Raw genomic sequence first — 19397 nt, 5'->3', positions numbered from 1 at the left:
ACAGATCCTTTGTGGTGCAGCATATTCTGCACTCACACTATAATACACTAATATTCCCCTGCCAAAGTAAAATTTCTTTGAAAAAAAAAACCAAAACCAACACAAACAAAACACAACTTGGAACCTGCAAAAGAAACAAGACGAGAAAGACAAACACCAGCCAGAAAACACAAAGCAAACCAGTAAAAAAAACAGCAGTTTCAACCTGCGTGAGTACCGGTAGTACCCCACGAAGAGTAGCAGCAGCTTCACGATCAAGATCAGTACCCTTCCGAGCAAGATGTAGCAGCAAGACAGACAATTTAAGACGATGATGATGAAAGGATGATGCCGACAAGGGCTTGGTGAAGACATCTGCCACCTGTTCATAAGCCGGTATTTCATTAACACGTAACTTTGCAGCAGCAACCAGTTCATGAACGAAAAACAAGTCAAGTTAAACATGCTTAAACTTCGAATGCAACACCGAATTTGCGACACCGCAACAGCACTGGTGTTTTCACACCACAAAATAGGCACACCATCTGAAGTTATGCACAACTCGCGCAATAACGACTGAAGCCAAATAATTTCAGATGTAGTACATGCAACACTACGATACTCAGCTTCAGCAGTGGAACGAGCAACAATTTGTTGTTTACGAGAACACCACGAGACTGGATTACCACCAAAGAAAATACAATAACCTATCGTTGACGAACGTCTGTCATCGAAATCATTTCCCCAGTTAACATCAGCAAACCTTGTGATAGTCAGACAACGATGAGGAGTAAAATGCAAATCATAATCAACCGTGCCCTGTAAATAGAAAAAAATACGCTTGACAGCCATCAAATGCGTATCACAAGGTGTCTGCATAAACTGGCACGCCTTGTTGACAGCAAAAGCTATATCAGGCCTCGTAATCACAATATACCGACAATACTCCGAAACTCTGTAACATTTTCAATTGGAGTACCATCGGTTACTGACAACTTGCAGCTCAAAATAATTAGGCGTAGGAAGACTATTAACATTATCAAATCCATACTTACGCAACAAATCAAGAATATACTTCCGTTGACTTATAAGTAAACCACCAGCAGAATCATGGTGAACATCAATCCCCAAGAAATAATGAAGAACACCAAGATCTTTAAGAGCAAACACATCATTCAGACTTGTAACTACACACAGTATCTCATCTGCATCACTACCCGTGACAATGATGTCATCAACATACACCAAAAGATAAACCAAAGACACACTCGTACACTCGTCTTTCGCACAAAGAGTGATGCATCAGACTTACAAACACGAAACCCTAGCAAAACTAGATAACTCTTGAGTTTCTCAAACCATGCTCGCAGTGCTTGCTTGAGTATATAGATCACCTTATTTAATTTGCAGATTAGAAGATGACCATCTGAATCAAATTGTTCATATCCCGGAGGTTGAGCCATATAAACCTCTTCAAGCAACTCACCATGTAAAAAGGCATTATTGACATCAACTTGTCTTAAACCCCAACCTTGATTAACAGCCAACGAAAGAATGGTCCTAACTGTGACTGGCTTGACAACCGGACTAAACACTTATTCAAAATCCACACCAGGTTCCTGTAAGTAAACTTTGGCAACCAACCTAGCTTTATAGCGCTCCACAGTGCCATCAGGATTCTTTTTTTACTTTAAAAATCCATTTACAATTCATAGCCCGCCTATCATTGGATAGAGGAACTAAATCCCACGTTTTATTCCTTAAGAGAGCAGCAATCTCAGCATCCACAGCAGCTTTCCAGTCAGAGTGTCTTAATGCATCACGAATAATCTTTGGTTCCTCAACAGATTGAACAAAAATCGCCTTTGGCTTCCTAATGCCGTTCTTACTACGAGTTACCATAGGATGTAGATTTGTGGTGGGCATATCACTCTGAGACATAACGCCATCAGTATTCAAGTCATTATAATGTAAATCACTGCCAATCAGAGCATCAACATTCACCGCAGTTGGCTCGGAATGGGGTATAAAATCTTCAACAACCAAATCCAACTGACAAGGTGTCTTAACCGGGAAGGCTCATAACCGAAGCCTCACCAGCAGTCAAACAGTCCAGAGGAGCAGCACGTACAGACTCTTCCCTCACTCACGCGTACAAGATAAGGGTGCAGTCTCACACAACACTGCTGAATCACTCACAGGAGCAACACAGGACGGTAAATCAGTCGAAACTCTTGGAGAAGCATTAGTACAATTCTGCCAACAAGAACTCACCGAAGACAATTGATCAAAAAGCAATGACAAACCAGAATCCGAAGAAGAAATCTTATTCTAATTAGAACTCGGAGAAACGGATGAAAAATAAAGCTCATCAAACACAACATACCTTGAAACAAAATTCTTCCCATTCTCAGCCATACAACGATAGCCCCTATGAGAAGGACTGTACCCAGAAAAACGCACTTAGTGGACCTAAAATCCAATTTATGGCTGTTAAATGGCCTCAAGAGCGGATAACAAGCGCACCAAAAAACGAGCATAAAGGAATGCATTGGCACCTGTTTATACAATAACTCATAGGGAGACTTACCACATAAAACATCCGTAGGCAACCTATTTAAAAGAAACACTGCAGTTATGAAGGCATAGCTCCAAAACTTCAAAGGTAAGCCCGCATGAGCAAGTAAAGTCAACCCCACTTCAACGATATGATGATGTTTCCATTCTGCTTTACCATTCTGTTTCGAAGTATGCGGACACGTAACGCGATGTTGCACACCATGAGTTACTAGCCAATTAACCAGCGGTTGATATTCAGTGCCTCCATCAGTTTGTAAGGCCTTGTTCTTGCAGCCAAAGTGAACTTTAACCAATTTATAAAAATTGAAAAAACACTGCGCAACATCAAACTCTCGCTTTATGAGATACAACCACATATGTCGACTGCACACATCAATAAATGAAACATAATACAAAAAACCATCAAAATTATCCGGTGCTGGTCCCCAAAGATCTGAAACAACAAGATCAAACGGTCTCTCATACTCATTAACAGTCTTTGGAAAAGGAAGCTTATGAGCTTTCCCTTGCAAACACGCTGAACATACATTGTTCAATTTATGCATACTAGTACCTATATTGCATATACTAAGCAAAATTTTAACCACATCACTAGACAGATGGCCAAGCCGATTATGCCACAACTTAAAAACTATCGAGGACTGAGGAGACCAAAGCACTGCAGCAAACAACGCAGGAGAGGACGAATGCAAATCGGCAGCCGGAGGTAGTAAACGATATAACCCTTCAGGAGTGAGATTCTCCTTGAGCATCACACTCTGAGTCTGATAATCATTTACAAAACAACCATCAGTATGAAACTCAACAATAACATCATTATCCCTAACTAATTGCGAGACATATAATAAATCCTTCCTTATTACGGGAACATGTAAAAGATTGTGAAGAGCCAAAGGTCTACCACGTGTAATTAAAGAACCTTGACCAACTCCAGAGATGTTCGCACCATCACCAGTTCCCATAATTAACTTAGAATTACCTGTATAAGACGTACTCGCTGTAAGATGAGACGAGTCATGCATGACATGATGAGTGGAGCCTGTATCCGGGTACCATGCCGCATCAGTGACATTCAGCCAAGAAGAACCACAGGAAGCAAACGAAACTCTTTCAGGAGATGGAACAACAGGCCCTAAAGGAACAAAGCTGCTGCCAAAATTATTTGAACCAGGGTTTTGAGAACTCGCAATACCCCAATGAAAGTCAACAGGCACATACATCTGCTGATGAGAAGGAACAGCAGTAGAAACCATCGGATTAAACACCTTCTGATGTATTGAAACAATAACAGAATAGACACCATGGGGAGGAGGTGCACAAAAAAACATAGGTGTGTTATACGGTGCAGACGTACGACCAACTGTATGAGAGTAAACTTGAACCGGTCTTTCAGTCGACACATAACCAGCTCCATTCACATTCACATTCACATTCGAGGTATAAGCACGAGTATACGCACCATTACCACGACCTTCAGTGTTTGAATTAGCAGAACCATAATAGCTTTGATCAAACCTATGGTAACATTTCTGGACAGTATGTCCAAAACGCCGACACAATTGACACTGAAAACGATTGTAACCGTACCTGCCACCACGTCCTCTGACACGAAAAGTACCACCCCGACAACCACCACCAGTTTCTTGGTGATGCCATGACTCTCCAGAGTGCACCTCCTTAAATCATTAGAACGATCTTCACTGTGAATGTGTAGTTAAATTGGCATGAATTGGAAGACTCTCTTGAACAAAAACCTTCTGCCTAACCTCACATTCTAACAACATATCCATTAGACCCTCAAGTGACACCAATTCTCTAGAAGCAATTGCAATCACAGACTCAAACTCCATCGTCAGTCCAGCGAGAGCTACACTGACCTGCTCATGTTCAGGAATGGGGCTGCCCGAGGAGCTAAGCATATCGCAGATGACTTTAATTTTGGCTAGATACTCATTTATAGTCAAACCGCACTTCTTTTGAGTATGTAAACTATGCCTAAGAGCCGAAACCTTGGCATTTGTAGACGCCGCAAACATCCACGTAACAGTGACCCAAATTGCCTTCGTAGTGTGACAGCTGGTAAAGTGAACAAGCACTTCAGCGCTCACTGTAGACAGTAACCAGGATGCAAGCAATTTATCCTATCTGTTATACATCACAAATTCTTGATTCGGAACCGAGGCACCCGAATCAGATTGAACAAACTGAGCAGGAGCATGCTCATCCTCAGAGAGAAAACGCAAAAGTCCATAACCATCGACAATCAACATAATTTGATGTTTCCAGAGAATAAAGGTAGAATCAGTGAGCTTCACAACATCAATCTTAGGAATATGTTGAATAACCATACTACAAGTGTTTGTGGAAGCAGTACCAATCGAACCAGGCAGAGTATCAAGCGTCATTTCACAAGCAGAAACGAGTGAGACAAAAAACTCAGACAGGTTGTGTGCACCAAACAACAAGAACCACAAGTACCAAAAAAAACCACCTCACGCAAACAAGAACCCAATCATTGCAGGCGCCACAACAAATCAAAGTAAAACAGATGAGACAGACACAATCAAACAATATCTCAAATACTACCCAAACAGCCTGCTAGTCTACCCTTCAACCAATGAGTAATCATGAGTAAACATCCAAACGATTAAAACAGATAAGTCTCATGAATATTAGATATTGCGATTCGAAGCAACGAAAGGATTACACCAGAAACCACACATATCAAACAAACATGATACCAGAGAAAAGCAACCAAAAGTACCGCAGACAATCAACACAAACCGAAGAACACCACAAACAGTGCAGCGGAGAGTAAGATGACCGGGTCTGTGGCGAAAGATACCATATCAAGATCTACAGATTAAGCCGAGTTACACTGTGATGAAGAGAGAATGGGGAATGAGAGGTAGTACTCTCTTCATGATTTCATTGATAAACCGTAATATCTCCAAAGGAGACCGGTCAGTTGTATACAAGAGAGTTTGCTAGAGGAAGTCAACGATGGTCTAACAACCTAACCATCTTAATCACATCAGCTAAAATAGATTTTATTTTGATCTAAATCTTATTATGTATAACTCATGTATAAATATATTTCGATTATCAATCTCATCATACTTGAAATTAATTATTCAGATATATAATATTTATACTTGCAATCTAAAGTCAAGGAGATAGAGAAATAACATTAATTCACTAGTTATATGATCCTGCAATCTAGGTCATGGACACAAAGAAGTAATCAAATACAAGGTTAAGTTTTTCCACCGCATAGAGAAAACCGGGATTTAGACCTAAACAAAAATGTAAGCACATTACCTTAAACTAAAAGAAGGCCGGATTAGTCACCGGGCTCGCTCCGGTGGATATCTCTAAGATCGATCTATCGAGTGACTACAATGTAAAGAGAATATTGCTCTCTCTAGAGAATCAAAGTTCAAGCAACTATATTTGTAAAGTATTATCAATAAGTTAAGAATTATCTCTAACGAATACTACATTACAAATCATCTCATGCTATTCAAAATAATAATAATAATATCCTCCTCTTCTGCAGGTTACATGCCCAAACATGGAGCATCCTTCCACAAGCAGATTAGGAACTTCCTAGTCATCAGATCCTCCTTGGTTCAGATCAAATACTTGAAACCTTTTTTTTTAATTTTCTGCCAGCTTGGTCTCCTCTTCTTTACTGATACTACACTTCCTCCAATCTGCCATATCAGCCATGTTCAATAGGCCAGCCACAACCTGAACAAAGAAAAGTTTCACACTCATCATTCATTATTTCATTGCTAAATATCATCTCTTAAGCATCATATATAGATATTAAAGTTACTGACTTCAGAGTTACTACCCTTCACACTTGTATGAAGAAGTCTCGAGTAACTTAAAATATCCATAATAGTTTATTCTGCCAAAAAAGTGAATGGTTGTATTCCTCAGCATTACCCTAAAACTCCTTTCTGGAAAACAATTTTAAGCATATAATGCGAGTTTGAAGATAATACCACACAACCTTGATTCCTAAATGAATGTCGATTAAAGCATGAATACCAGTTCCATTGACAAGAACAACCCCCCGTATAACAAAAATGTTTTTTCTTTTTTTCCCAAATAACAATAGAAATTTTCTACGGGGAATCAATAAGGAGTCTTGCTCTAAAGGATTAAGAAGAGGTTTTCTTAAGCACAAGAAGATGAGGATTGCTCCAACTTGGTCTGGTAATGCTTGCTCGGAGGGGGATGTGTCCATTACTTTCTATGATCGAGTTTATGAAAGGGTAGATAGAGGTCTGGTCAGGGAACCTTTAGAGCAAAACAGTGTTACTTCTGAGTCCCCACACATATATGTGGAAGCAAGATTGGAACTTGCTGCTATGAGAGAAGTTTGTGATATGTTGGGGATCTCTTTCAAATGGGGAAATCAAGTTTTGGAATAGGAGGTCTTGAAGATGAGCTGAAAGGGCCTCTTAGGAGCTCTTGAGTGATGGTTTCAGGATGGTAGGGGTTTGCTGATATTGTTAATTATGTCACAAATCAAATTGATTTCCTGGAATGTTAGGGGGCTTGGAAGAAAGGAAAAAATAAGAGCAGTTGCAAGAGTAGCATCAAAAGTCAAACCGATAATTATGTTTCTTTAGGAATCTAAATTGAATAAATGTCAAAATGGACTACTGAGGAAGTTGGGGGATAATTTTATGAAAGGTATTAGCTTTCAGCCAGCTACAGGTTCAGCAGGGGGTTTAATTTGTCTCTAGAATGAAAATCTGTTTGAAGTCAGCAGGGAAATTAAGCATAATAGATTCATTGCTTTATCAGGAAAGTTTAAGATGGTTAACTTCGAGTGTGTTGTTATTAATGTGTACGGTCCATCGGTTGAGGCTGATAAAGAGGAGTTTTTTAGAGAGTTGACGTGTTTTGTACAAAATCTTGACTTACATGTATGCCTAGGGAGGATTTCAACACTTATCTAGATCCCGAGGAGAAAATTGGAGTGGCTCAGAATTGGCATTCATTGGACATATTTTCCAACTTTGCTGGAAATTTAAATCTTATGGATCTACCTTTAGTTGGAGGGAGATTTACATGGTGCAATAATAGAGAAGCTTCCACGTGGATTAGATTAGATCTTTTTCTATTAAGTGGTATATTTTTTCAGGTATTTCCAAAAGTTATTCAGAAATTGTTGTCGAAATCCTTATCTGATCATAACCTGATAGTACTTGAAGAGGAATCCAATAACTGGGGTCCAAAACCTTTTCTGTTTTTTAACTACTTACTTGAGGATGATGGATTTGCTGGGGTGGTTCAGAATGCTGTGTATGATTTAAAGATGGAGAATGCCCGTAGGGGTATGCTGAGTATTCTTCAAGGAACTAAGAAAGCGATTAAAAAGTGGCCAAATAGTAATAATTTGGGGATGTCCGAACAGATTTCAGATCTGGAAAACAAGATAAATGATTTGGAATTGAGGTGTCAAGGTGGGGGGATTTTTGCACAAGATTGGGGTCAACTATTGACTTGGAGGAATGAATTGTGGGGTTTGCATAGGAAGGAGGAGAGTATCTGGTTTCAAAAATCAAAAATAAAATGGATGAAGGATGTGGATAGAAATACCAGATTTTATCATCTATGTGCTCTTAATAGGAGTAGAGTGAATGCCATATCGTCTTTGAAAGTAGTTGGGGAAGATGTTGCTGATCCGAGTAAGATTAGATCAATTATCTCTAATTTTTTTAAAGTCAATTACAATGGGAAAACATCTTTGGAGGTGGATGAATGTAATCTGAATTTCACTAAATTGATAGAGGAACAAAAGGTTGGTTTAGAGGCTGACTTTTCTGAACAGGAGGTATGGGAAGCAGTCTTCTATTCGGACAGTGCTAAGGCACCATGTCCGGATGGGTTTACTATGGGTTTCTTTAAAAAATTCTGGACTATATTGAAGGATCATATTATGAAATTTGTTCAAGATTTTCATAGAGGGAAAAAGTGGGAGCATGGAGTGAACCATTCCTTTATTACTCTAATCCCTACGATAGTGAATCCAGAGAGAATTGAAGATTTTCATAGAGGGAAAAGGCTTGTCTCTGTTATTAATGGCTTGGTAAGCCCTTCACAATTCATATTTATTCCGGGTAGACAACTGCTAGATTGTGCTCTTTAAGCGAATGAAGGCATTGACTATTGGAGAAAATTAGGGAGAAAAGGAGTTGTATTCAAAGCTGATTTTTGTAGGGCTTATGATTCGGTGAGTGGCCTATCTTATTCAGAATATTCAAGGTTATGGGTTTTGGGGAAAATGGATCTCATGGATTGAGAATTGCGTTTCTTCTGCATCTATTTTGGTGTTAGTTAATGGTTCTCCTACTGAGGAGTTTCACATTAGTAAAGGGTTGAGGCAAGGGTGCAGTCTATCCCCTCTCCTGTTCAATTTAGTGGGGGAATTGTTAAATCTTATGTTGACTAAGGCTACCGATATATGACTATTTCAAGGGTTCAGCATTGGTATGGTTGGGAATTCATTTCATTTGACACATTTGCAGTTTGCAGATGATTTAATCCTTTTTTGTAGAGATTCTCCAATGCAGATTTTGAATATTAGGAGAGTATTGAGGGTTTTCGGTGTTATGTCTGGGTTGCATTTAAATCTGACTAAGAGTTCATTATTTGGGGTTAATATAGAAGTTGAAATGATTAAAGATTAGGCTATGAAAGCGAGTTGTGGAGTGGGATCGTTTCTAATGTCTTATCTTGGTTTAGCGATTGGCACTAGGAAAAATTCAGAGAGGATGTGGGATCCTGTTTTTCAGAATTTTAATAAGAAATTAGCAGGTTAGAAAGCTAAATCGTTGTCGTTGGCGGGTAGACTGGTTCTGGTTAAATATGTGTTATCATCCTTGACGATCTTTTTTCTCTCTATTTTCAAGATTCCTCTCAAAGTGACTCAGAAGTTGAACTCTTTGATGGCTAACTTCCTTTAGGGTGAAGATCATGATAAGAAACGGATTCACTGGGTTAATTAGAAATCGGTTTGTCAACCTTTCGATGAGGGTGGTTTGGGAATCCTTGACTTAAGGTTGATAAATAGAGTCTTACTTGGGAAATGGGTGTGGAAATATGCTAATGAGAAAAATATTTTATGGAAATAGTTAATCTGCTACAAAAACAACGTTAGTACCCTGTCTTTTTCAATTTTAAATGCGGCTTCACCTTCAGATTCTTGGATTTGGAGAGGTATCCTTAGAAACTATGCGAAGAATGATCAGATTGGTGACTGTTTAAGAGACAATTCTAAGATCTAAGTGGGAAATGGTCGGTCTATTACTTTTTGGACTGAGGTTTGGATTACGAATTTGCCTTTAAAAAATCAGTTCCCCAGAATTTTTGCGTTGTCAATGAATAAATGGGGGAAGATATCTGAGTTTGGTGGGTATGAAGATAATGTTTGGGTTTGGAACATACAACTTAGAAGAAACTTGTGTGATTGGGAATTGGACCAGTGGATCGCTTTAATGTCGTTAATTAACAAGGTTTCATTGTCATGTTCTGTAGAGGATTTTCTGGGATGGTCAGGAAAGGGGGATGGCATGTTCTCGGTCAGATCTTGCAGACAGTCGTTATATGGCAGATCTGAAGGGAGTTTTGAATGGAAGAAGTGGGTTTGGGATGGTTTGGGCCTGCCGAGGGTTCAAACCTTTTTATGGCAGATTTGTCATAAGAAGTTAGCAGGTAGAGTGGAATTGAAGAAAAGGGGGATTCCTTTAACGGATGTTCTTTGTCCTTTATGTCATTCCCTTGATGAATCTATAGCTCACTTGTTCTTATCGTGCTCTGTTGCTTTGGAATTGTGGTGTAAATTTCTAAGGTTATAGGATATCTCTACTATTCTGCCTCATGATCCTTCTTCTATTCTTTCCTCGTGGTTGAATCTTAAATATAATTCTATTATTTGGAGGTTCATTCTGGCTTTCATTTTCTGGTCAATTTGGAAGGCAAGGAATCTGGTGGTTTTTGATAATGGAGAGTGTGACAGTACTGTTTTGTTCTTTATCACTAGATTTAGATTAGCGAAATGGTTCTTAGTTAAACATCCTTCGGTTTCAGATTCAGACAGATCTCCTAGTAGGGGATCCTACGCGGGCTGATCAATTCCACATAAGTACTAGTACTAAGAAGGTTATTGGTTGGTCTCCTCCACCATCGGATATGTTCAAACTCAATGTTGATGGGGAAGTGACTGGAGATGGGATGCAAGGTGGTATTGGTGGTATTTTGAGTGACTCTTTCAGCAGCTCTTTAGCTTCTTTCTATTATGCAGTAGGGTATGGTCTTCCTATTTTGACTGAACTGAAAGCTATTAAAGAAGGATTGTTTTTTTTCTACTCTTCTGTTTGGGCTAAGAAGGGAAGACTTATTATTGAGAGTGATTGCAAATATGCAGTGGAGTGGATTTTAAAGTTTCAACATGCCCCTACTTTTTTCACTGATTTGGTAGAGGAAATTGGAGGTATTGTTTCTGCTAAGGGCGTCGTTCTTATATGGATTCCTAGGAGTTGTAATGTGGAGGCTGACAGGTTAGCTAAACAGGGTATTGGTTGAGTATTGCAGGCTTATTGATGGACGGCTTTGTGTGTTTCCGTTGGGTTTTGTAATGGCTAAATCCTTGTAATAGTTTTGGTTGTGGTAAACAAGACTCATCCTATGATCTAGGGTTCTGCTTTGTCGATTTAGATTAAGTGTATGTATTTGTTTTCGGTGTGTTTTGGTTATGGGTGTTGTAGGTTTCTTTGTGTTAGATGGGGGTGTTGTCCTGGTTGTTTCTTATGTATTTTATATTGTTGAATAAATACCTAAGGCACTCTTTTCCTCCTTCCTATGATTAAGGAGCTTTACTCAAGCTCCATTAATCACGAAGGGGATTTTTAAAAAGGCCTTCAATTCTTATAAAAAAATAGAAATTTCTCTTAACCACCTTTTTTTATTTAAAAATGTGTTACGATTGACATATTTTATAAGAAGCTATGTCAGTCATTTGTGAAAATCCAAGAAATAAATAAACTAGTCATCAACATCTCAACAGGCGGGAACTTACGGAATAGGGAAAGAATTCAAAGCATCTTGTTCAACAATAAAATACAGAATTCTTTTACTTAGGTTTCAGTCTAGTAAGCGCTAAGCAGGTGTCGTGCCCAGGTACAAAAAGGCAGCAGCAACATCACGTTCAGCAGAGAAATTAAGAATCTTACCTCACGTCCAAATTGGACAGGAAACTTCTCATTCTCTTCAACCAAATGTTATTGGATTGAACCTTTAGGGAGTTCCACATAGAAGCAGCTAACATTCTTATCAAATTGTGTCCTCAACCATTTTCTGCCCTCGGAATTATTGTTGATTGCGTGAGAAACGTGGGCAGAAAGATTCAGAGGTGTTTGTTATAGAACCAATAAAGATGAAGATTTTGAAGGCGATGTAATCAACGCCTTCTGTAATGTGTTTGTTATGTCTTTCAGCTGTCCAAGCTTATTTTTTTTATCAACATATATATATGCACCAAACTTGCTCAAATGTAAAAATATAACTTGCATTTTTTGGTGACAAATTCAAAACCCAACTTTTCAGCTGCCAAAGTAAAAATGTCGGAAGATGGAACAAGAACAACCAACACAAAAGGATTGGAATATACAATTAGATGCAAAGATAACTACATCACTGTCAAGAAATGGCAATATTAGGGAAGCAATCATAGAGAGAAACCATGAAAACTAACTTTTTATGTATAATTATAAGTCACACTTTTTTTAGAAGAAAATAAGTCACTCTTGAATGACTGAAAAAATGATGAATGCAATTGCTTATTTATTTTGGGAGCCGTAACAATACATAATGAGCAAATGTTCTAAAGATGAGAAACTTTGTAAGGGGTACCTCAATGACGATGTTCATAAGAGAAATCTCTTTTACCTGAAGATTGGCATGGGTGCCAGGTTTTGATATCCACTCAAAGAACACTGCTTTTTTTCCCTGGTTTTTATAATACATTTTGAGACTGTTCTAGAGTTTGCCAAGTTCAAGTTCACAATCTTCTGGTAGAGAAAGAGTATTTGGCACAAATGGAATCATCAGTACATGATCAGGGACAAGTGGGCCTTTCGCTAGTACACAGTAAAAATTCTCTCCTATGCTCGTTACAAGATGTGACTCAACATTCGGCTTGATAAACAAAACCAGCACTCTGTTGATCTGTACTCGAGTGAAAAAAAAAGAAAGAAGTTTGAAGTATCAATGTGTTGGCTAATCAATTTTTCTTCTAAAAATATGACTAAATAAACAATAATGTGCAGGGGTCTAGCTACATGTTAAATTATTCGGGGAAAAATGAAGGCAATAAAAAACTAACCTATTAGCATTATTATTGCTAGATTGTCACGAATGAAAGAGAAGAACAGGAATGGGAGATTAGAATTGAAGCGAGAGAATTGGGGGAAATGGATGAGGAATAAGGATTGAGAGAAAAGGGATAAGGGAATTAGGGATTTCAATTCCTAATGAGAAGGCTGGAGGAAATTACATTGAGTTGGAGAAGAAGATGAGTTGGGCAGAGGAGATGGGCTCAGACGAGGATCCAATCAATAGCCCAAAAGAGGAAAATATCTAGCTTATATACAAGTAGTTTGTTAGAGAGTTAGTTATACATTTGTCCCTTTCTTATTTGTTATAGTACATTGTAATCAAATAAAAACCGTGTACTAGGGAATAAGAATTAACCTGATGAATGAATGAGAATCCTTTTTCTGTAATCTCTCTTCTTTTCTTATTCTAAAACCTTTATTTCTTCCATATTTCATTCTCTATTACTCTCGGTTCATAACAAATTGGCATCAGAGCCTAAATTCTTGGCATTAGCAAATTGGGAAAACAGAAAAAGAATCAAGTTATGGTAGAGTCGACTAAACTTACTGCCATTCAACAACAGATTGAAGAGTTATCAAAATGAGTAGAACAAGTCAGTGATGAAACGAAACCTCCAAAGTGGTGGGAGGAGAAAAACAATCGTCTAAACAATCTAGAATTAAAGATGAACACCAATCAAGCCTATATAGAATAAGTCCTATGAATATTAACGGGGAGGAATGATGAGCAAGACATGGAGAGCTCAGAAAAGGAGCAGATTGCTACACCCACTCCAACTAAAATTGAGGAAAAGAAATCGGTGATGGTGACAGTGATTAATGATAAGTCCATATTCTCGTACAACATGGATGAACCAGGTATCCTTAAATCTAAACCCTATGAGTCGCAAATGGATCAATCAAATATGAGTATAAAAAATCAAACAAGGGATAACAATGGGGCCAAAATGGTTCAAGTAGGGGTAGTAGGAAATACTGAATTTATACTTCTTAGGCCTAAAGTATAGCTAAAAAACTTTGATGGAACGAATCCAAGGGGTTGAGTGCAAAAATGTCATAAGTTGGAATTCGTGAAGAACTAAGAGTTTAGTAGCTGCAATGTATTTATAGGGAAAAGCTAAATCATGGTTTGATGGTTATATCATGCAAAAAAATTGTGTACATTGGAATGAGTTCGAAGCAGACTTGTTTCATCGATTTAGTGATATGCAATATGCGGATGTCATAAAAGAATTTAGTAAGTTAATTAAAAAAAGAGCGGTGGAAGAATACCAAGTGAGGTTCGAAGAGCTGAAACCTTTCATTCTAATGCAGAATCCAACCTTGGGGGAGGAAATTTTTGTATCCATTTTCGTTAGTGGACTAAAGGAGGAATTGAAATATAGAGTCAAAGCTCTCAACCCTAAAGAGATAATTGAAGCTTGCAGGCAGGCTAAATTATACAAGATTTCAATAGAGTTTGAAAGCAAACGACAGAAACAGAACTTAAGATTCCCACCCTATCCCACCCAAACCAATTTTAACAAAATTGCTGCAATTCAAACAAACCAGAAAGTTCTGACAAATCCTCCCAACAAGACCAATTTTTTGGAGTATCACAGATTGAATAATTTGTGTTAAAAATGTGGTGAACGATTTCAACCACGTCACCAATGCAAGTTAAGACAATTGAATGCTATGGATAACTTGGATAACCAGAAAGAAACAATCATACCAGAAGAAGTTTAGGGGGATTCAAATGATAAAGATGAGAATCTGGAAATTTCAGTCAATGCTCTCACAAGTAGCATCGGGTATACTACAATTAGAATTCAAGGCTTGGCCAAGGGAAAACCTCTCAATATTTTTATTGATAGTGGCAACACACACAACTTTATCACTCCTAAATGGGCTAAAGTTGGTACTGAGTTAGTTTCAACTCAACCACTAGCCATTACAGTTGCTAATGGTGAAAAATTATTTAGTTCAGCTAAAAGCAATCAGTTATGTTGGATTATGCAAGGCCATCAGTTTTTTCATAATTTCTGGGTACTCAATCTATGAGGCAGTGATATGGTCCTTGGAGTTGATTGGATGCACAAATATAGCCCAATCCTTATGGATTTAATTTCATGACTATTACTTTTGAGAAGAAGGGATAACAATTATCTATTCAGGGTCATCAAACACCATTCCTTATGAAAACAATCTCTAATGACAAAATGCAAAAGATTACTGCTAAGGATCCAGATTTGTTGGGGAAATTTATTTGCTAACTATGGAAACTGATGAGAAGCAGGTACCTAATGAGCTACAACCACTGTTAGTAGAATTTGCAGAGTTTTTAAGGAACCCACAGGATTACCTCCTAAAAGAGTACACGACCTTACAATTACACTTAAATCGGGTACAGCTCTGGTCAATTTTTGGCCTTATAGATTTTCACATCATCAAAAAGCAGAGGTGGAAAGACAAATTTCTAACATGTTAGCAGCTCCTATCATTCAAGCAAGTAAGAGCCCTTTTGCCTCACCTTGCTTACTTGTTAAGAAAAATGATGGTTCTTGGATATTTTGCGTCGATTAAAGGCGACTAAAAAATTAGATAGTAAAAAATAAATTTCCAATATCAGTGGTGGATGACTTATTAGATGAATTACATGGAGCAGCCTATTTTTCTAAATTAGACTTAAGGTATGGCTATTGGCATATTCGAATTCAGCCTACAGACATCTACAAAACTTCCTTTCGCACTCAACATGGACATTTTGAATTTAAGATAATGCCCTTTGGTCTTACAAATGCTCCTGCTACGTTTCAATCTCTTATGAATGATATGTTCACTCCTTATTTGAGAAAGTTTGTTATGGTATTTTTTGATGATATATTAGTATACAACACTACATTGTCTGCAACAAGTGGAATATTTATGTCATATTATTAATGCTCAAGGGGTTTCCACCGATCCATCAAAAATTGTTTCCATGATAAATTGGCCACTTCCTCAAAATTTAAAATCTCTTCGGGGATTCTTGGGGCTAACAGGCTATTATAGAAGGTTCATCAAAGGTTATAGTGCAATTAGTCGTCCACTTACAATGATGTTAAAAAAAGAAGGTTTTAAATGGACTCCTACAGTATTGATAACCTTTAATCAATTGAAGGAAGTATAGTGTAAGGGTCCAGTTTTGGCTCTTTCTGGGCTCTTTCTGATTTCACTAAAGAGTTCTATTTAGAAACTGATGCGAGCTCATAGGGTATAGGGGTTGTTTTATCCCAAGGAGGTCATCCTTTGGCCTACCTTAGCAAAGCTTTAAGCCCTAAAAATATGGACCTTTCTATCTATGAGAAGGAATATCTGACCATTTTTTTGGAAGTTTCGAAATGGCGACATTATCTTGAGTGTGATCTATTTATCATTAAAATAGACTACGAACCTTTGATGTATTTTTTAGAACCGAAACTCACAACAACAATTCAGAAGAATGGATTGACCAAATTGTTGGGTTTGGACTACATAATTCAATACAAGAAAGAGCATACTAATGTTGTGGCAGATGATTTGTCAAGACAATTTCTACAGATGGGTGAGTGTAAACAGATGAATGACATGATTATTATCCCAACTTGGGTTAAGGACATTGAACAAAGTTATGAAAATGATACTGGTGCTAAAGAATATATTCGAGCAGTAACTATTAACACTGCTAGTGTTCCAAATTGGAAGTATTCAAAAGGTGTTTTACGTTACATGGGTAGAGTTTATGTGGGAGAGTTAGGTACTTAACGATTGAAGATCCTACAAATTTTACATGACTATCATCATGGAGGGCATTCGGATATTCAAGCTACATACCAGCGGGTGAAAGCTTATTTTTATTAGCCTAAACTTAAAAAGATGGTCTCTAATTATATATGTTGGAAATCCTAGAATTAAGGGACTGAATCTTTTTCCTTATTTTTAGGAGTTAACTTAGTGTAAATATGTCTCTAATTGTAGTTCCTAATTTTTAGGGATTCTTTTCTATTTTTGCACTAATTCTTACTTTAAAAGATGTAATCTGCTGTTAGAGAAATATTAGAATCATTTTTCTCAAATATGTTCATGGTATCAGAGCTGTAGGGATATTTCTGATCCATTCTACTTCTTTATTTTTCTCCCGTGTCTTGTTTTTCTATCATGACAAACACTGAAAATATTTCTGATTCTGAGACTTCACAAGTAACTCAGAATGTCAACCAAGCACTATCTCATAGTGATGTTAATTCCCCCTCATAATCACTAATCATCGATTAGATGGGAAGAATTTTTTACAGTGGTCCCAATCGGTACTCATGGTGATTCAAGGTCGTGGGAAACTAGGATATATCAGTGGAGAAATTCCATGTCCTCACCTTACTGATCTTACATATGCTACGTGGGAAATCAATAATTCTATTGTCATGGCCTGGCTGATCAACTATATGGAGAGTCACATAAGTCGAATCTACCTCTTGTTCAAGACTGCAAAAGAAATGTGGGATGCAGTCAAGGAGAACTATTATGATGTAGGAAATGCTTCTCAAGTTTTTGAAATCAAGCTAAAATTAAAAGATATTCAGCAAGGAACTCTTGAAGTTACACAGTACTACAACAACTTAAAGTCTTATGGCAGGAACTCGATATGTACTATGAAGTGGACTGGGGTGAAGGCTTGGAGCACACCAAGTTCATGTCACATCTCAATAAAGAACGGCTCTATGAGTTCCTAGCAGGGCTGAACCGAGACTTGGATGAAGTTTGTGGTCGTATTCTGGGTAGGACCCCTCTTCCAACCATTAAAGAAGCATTTGCAGAGGTTCGGAGAGAAGAAAATCATCGCCGACTAATGATGGGAGATTCCAAGGAACAAAAACCTTTGACCAATTATGGTTATAGTCCTACTGAATCATCTGCCCTGGTCTCAAGGGGCCCTCAATCTCAAAAAAAATCGAGCAAGGAATGATTCAAAACTAAGTCGCTCAGGAGATCGACTGTGGTGTAGCTATTGTAACCGTACCGACCACACAAAGGAAAAATGTTTCAAGCTCCACGGTTATCCCGATACAACAAAAATTCAGAAGGAAAACAATGCTCTTTTATCCTTGGGTAGCTCATCCACTACGACCCCTATACCTACTGAAGCCGTTCAGGATGTTCGCTTAACAAAGTCCCAACTTGCAACTCTTTACAAGTTACTCGGTACACCAATAAGCCATGATTCCGTGGATATTCAAGGTATTTCTTTTAATATTACTTCTAAATCTAGTAACCATCCATCCTGGATTCTAGATTTGGGAGCATCAGATCACATGACAGGTAATTTATCATTATTCCATACGTATGCCCTGCCACAACCAATCTCGAATTCATAGCTGATGGTTCATACTCATCTATTGCTATAATTGGGGCTATTCGACTCACTAAGGACTTCTCACTCGAGAAAGTTCTTCATGCCCCAAATTTATCTTGTAATTTACTGTCAGTAAGTAAACTTACTGAAGACAAGGCTGTTTGTGCTGAATTTTATGTTGATGGTTGTATTATATAGGAACATAAATCGGGGAGGATGATTGGCACTGCTAAGGTTGATGATGGACTCTATATTTGGGATGACTACAAGGATAAGAATAAAAAAGGAGTATTTGCTCTCTCTGCTTCAAACGAGGACACTATCATGATGTGGCATCGTAGGTTATGACATCCAAATTTCCTGTATTTGAAGCATTTGCTCCCTATGTTATTTCGAAATAAAAAAATCAATTCCATGAAATGTGAAATCTGTCAATTGTCAAAACATACCCGTGTTCCTTATCCTTTAAAGCCTTATATACAATCCAAACCTTTCTCTTTGATTCATAGTGACCTATGGGGACCAAGTCATTTTAAAAACGTCACGGGGGCTAGATGGTTCATAACATTTATTGATGACCATACTAGAGTATGTTGGGTTTACCTTCTAAAAGAAAAAACAGAAACACCAAAGGTTTTCCAGAATTTCCACTCCATGATCCGAACCCAATTTGACTCAAACATACACACGCTCCGCACTGATAATGGAAGGGGGTATTTTAATTCTGTTTAAGCACTTATCTCTCTGAACAAGGCATTATTCATCAAAGCTCTTGTCCAGACACACCTCAACAAAACGGGATCTCAGAAAGAAAAATAGACATATACTAGCTATTGCTCGAGCCTTAATGTTTACCATGAAAGTTCCAAAATACCTATGGGGGGAGGTTGTCCTTACTACATGTTATTTAATAAATCGTATGCCCTCTAGAGTTCTTAATCTCCAAACTCCTTTACATGTCCTACAAAAAAACTTTCCCCTATTTCGTGTTCCTATCCTATCGGCCAAGATATTTGGTTGTAAAGTCTTTGTACATAATCACCAACCTAATCAATCCAAACTTGATCCCC

At 37.9% G+C, this 19397-nt stretch overlaps 1 pseudogene; it reads right to left on the bottom strand.

The window, feature by feature from the left end:
* Positions 1–6168: 6168 nt before the first annotated feature.
* LOC120180070 overlaps positions 6169–19397 on the bottom strand; it is a 42325-nt pseudogene continuing 29096 nt past the window's right edge.

The sequence above is a fragment of the Hibiscus syriacus genome, unplaced genomic scaffold, assembly GCF_006381635.1.
Source record: "Hibiscus syriacus cultivar Baekdansim isolate YM2019G1 unplaced genomic scaffold, ASM638163v2 tig00112488_pilon, whole genome shotgun sequence".
NCBI classification, from domain to species: domain Eukaryota; kingdom Viridiplantae; phylum Streptophyta; class Magnoliopsida; order Malvales; family Malvaceae; genus Hibiscus; species Hibiscus syriacus.
This window is presented reverse-complemented; position numbering and strand designations above follow the sequence as displayed.